This window comes from Oncorhynchus keta, chromosome 30 (genome assembly GCF_023373465.1).
Source record: "Oncorhynchus keta strain PuntledgeMale-10-30-2019 chromosome 30, Oket_V2, whole genome shotgun sequence".
Taxonomy (NCBI): Eukaryota; Metazoa; Chordata; class Actinopteri; order Salmoniformes; family Salmonidae; genus Oncorhynchus; species Oncorhynchus keta.
In genome coordinates, this window is record NC_068450.1 from 26,996,853 (window position 1) to 26,999,838 (window position 2,986).

The window sequence follows — 2,986 nt, forward strand, 5'->3', positions numbered from 1 at the left end:
CTGTTTCAAATATTTTTATTAAACACACACAAGAATGGTGTATAGGTATACATGACAGGTATACAATTCTTATCTAAACATAAAAGAGCATACAGGAACAACAAGACCCAGAGTTCTGGGTGCAGAATAAATAATACAAAACACGACATACAAAACAAGGACACGTAGAAAGAAAAAGGGAAGATGTCCCCCCCCTCCCAACTGCTCGGGCGGTAGGGCCAGCACACGCTGCCCAAAGGTAGATTAAAATATTACAATTGAGAGTGTGTTAATAAGTACAAATTCACAGCACCGACTCGTCCAAGTAGGAGAGGAAAGGCTGCCAGATTTGATCAAATGTTGATAATTTATTGTTCAGAATATATCTAATTCTTTCTAAGTGTACAGTGTTTGCCAATTCCCTGAGCCATAATTTGGTAGAGGGCGCTTCCCTCCTTTTCCAAAACAACAAGATTAGTTTTTTTGCCGAGATGAGACCATACGAGATTAGTTGTTTTTGGGGGTTGGTTAATCCGTTTAGGGACTCAGATACTCCCAGGATTATCAGAAGCGGGTCTGGATCTATTGAAGTCTCCAAAACTTCAGAGAGGATCCTTAAAATTCCACACCAATAACCATGCAAGCTCGAGCATAGGGCAAAGCAGTGGAGTAGTGTACCCTGCGTAGCCTGACATTTATCACATGTAGGGGATGTGTCAGGAAATATCCTATGCAGTTTAGTTTTGGAATAGTGTAATCTGTGTAATACCTTGAATTGTATGAGACGATGTCTGGAATTAATGGAGCATGTGTGGATATACTCCAAGCTCTCTTCCCAGTCTGCCACTGAGATGTCAGTCCCTAGTTCTTCCTCCCATTTTGCCTTGATGGCATCAGTAGAAGGTGTGCTAACAGATTGAAAGCGTCATATAGACGCGATATCAGTTTATCTGAGGTGGGGCATATTTGTATGCATCCGTCAAACATGGAAGGTTTAGCATTCCCAAATGTTGGGAGGTGTTTTCTAACGTAGTCTCTAATTTGTAGGTATCTGAAAAAATTACTTCTGGGAAGATTATAAGTTTCCCTCACCAGCTCAAAGGGAGCAAAGGTCCCTTCTATGTATAAATCCCCCATGGTACTTATCCCCAACTCTCCCCATCGCTCAAAGGTGTTATCAAGGTTAGAAGGGGCAAAGGAGGGATTCCTGGCGACAGGGAGCATGAATGACATTGGTCTGAGCTCAAAGTGGACTTTAATTTGCTTCCAGATTCGGACCTTGCTATGTATTATAGGATTGTTACAATAAAGTGACATCTCCAGATTGACAGGCGACAAAATCACAGCGCCAATAGAGAAGGGGTGACACTCCTCACGCTCCATACTAAGCCAGCTGGATGCCGGGAGTACATCATCCAACAGAAACGTAACAATGCGGAGGTTAGCGGCCCAGTAATAAAATATAAAATTTGGGAGAGACAATCCTCCTTCCATCTTGGATTTACAGAGGTGTTTTTTACCTATCCTGTGTGTTTTATAATCCCAAATGAAAGGATTGATAATTGAGTCCAGTTGTTTATGAAAGGATTTAGGTATGAATACTGGGATGTTCTGATATAGGTAGAGCAGTTGTGGGAGGAAGACCATTTTAATGGCATTAATTCTTCCTAGCAGAGAAATTGGGAGAGTTCTCCAAAATAGTATGTTTGCTTTGAGTTTTGTATCAGAGAGGGAAATTCTCTTTAAATAGTAAGGAGTATTGTTTGGTAACTACAATTCCTAGGTAGGTACATTTTCTGAAGATAACTTAAATGGGAGATGTTCTAGCCAGGAGGTATTTTGCGACCGTATGGGCATTAATTCACTCTTGTTCCAATTTATTCTGTATCCCGAGAAGGTACCAAACAAATTGATCACATCAAGAATAGCTGGGATACTAGCCTGGGGTTCTGTTACATAGAGGAGGATGTCATCTGCGTATAGGGAGATCTTATTTAGAGTATCTTTAGTATTATAGCCATGTATTGCTGCATGAGATCTAATCGTCTGAGCGAGCGGTTTGGTAATTAGGGCGAAGAGCATAGGCGACAGCGCACAACCCTGCCTTGTCCCCCTGTTGAGGTTAAATCGGGGCGACAATGATTGGTTAGTGAGTATTCTGGCACAGGGGTTCCTATATAAAAGCTGGATCCAATTTATGAACCAATATGAAATTTCTGTAGGACCTTGTATAGATAGGGCCACTCAACTTGGTCAAAGGCCTTTTCGGCGTCAAGAGATATGACGGCAAGGTCCACGTTGGGTAACCTCTGAGAATACATAATATTGAAGAGGCGCCTGAGATTGAAGAATGAGTTTCTGTTAGGGATAAAGCCGGTCTGAACCGAATGGACCAATTTGCCAATTAAAGTGCTAAGCCTGTTAGCCAGAGTTTTTGCTAAAATCTTTTGGTCTGTATTAAGGAGAGATTGTCATGTATTGTCATGTATTGTCATGTATTGTCATGTCTTGTCCCTGTGCTTTCTCTTCTCTTCGTTTCCCCCTGCTGGTCGTATTAGGTTACTTTCTCTCTCTCTATCTTTCCGTTCCTGCTCCCAGCTGTTCCTCATTCTCCTAACGACCTCGTTTACTCTCTCACACCCGTCCCCTATTTTGCCCTCTGATTAAGTCTCTATTTCTCTCTCTGTTTCTGCTTCTGTCCTTGTCGGATTCTTGTTTGCTTTGCCCTTGTTCCGTCCTGTCGTATTCTGCCTCTTCATCAGATACTGCGTGTGAGCAGGTGTCTCAATCCTCTACGACCCACGCCTACCCGAAGGGACCTGCAGTCTGTTGCCGCTAGCCCTGCAATTCTCCTCTACTACTAGAAGGGGGACTCTCCTGTAAAGATAGAGGATTTATGTTTTCCCTGTTTGGACATCTCCTGTAAAGATTGAGGATTTATGTTTTCCCTGTTTGGACATTAAAAGACTCTGTTTCTGTTAAATCGCTTTTGGGTCCTCACTCACCT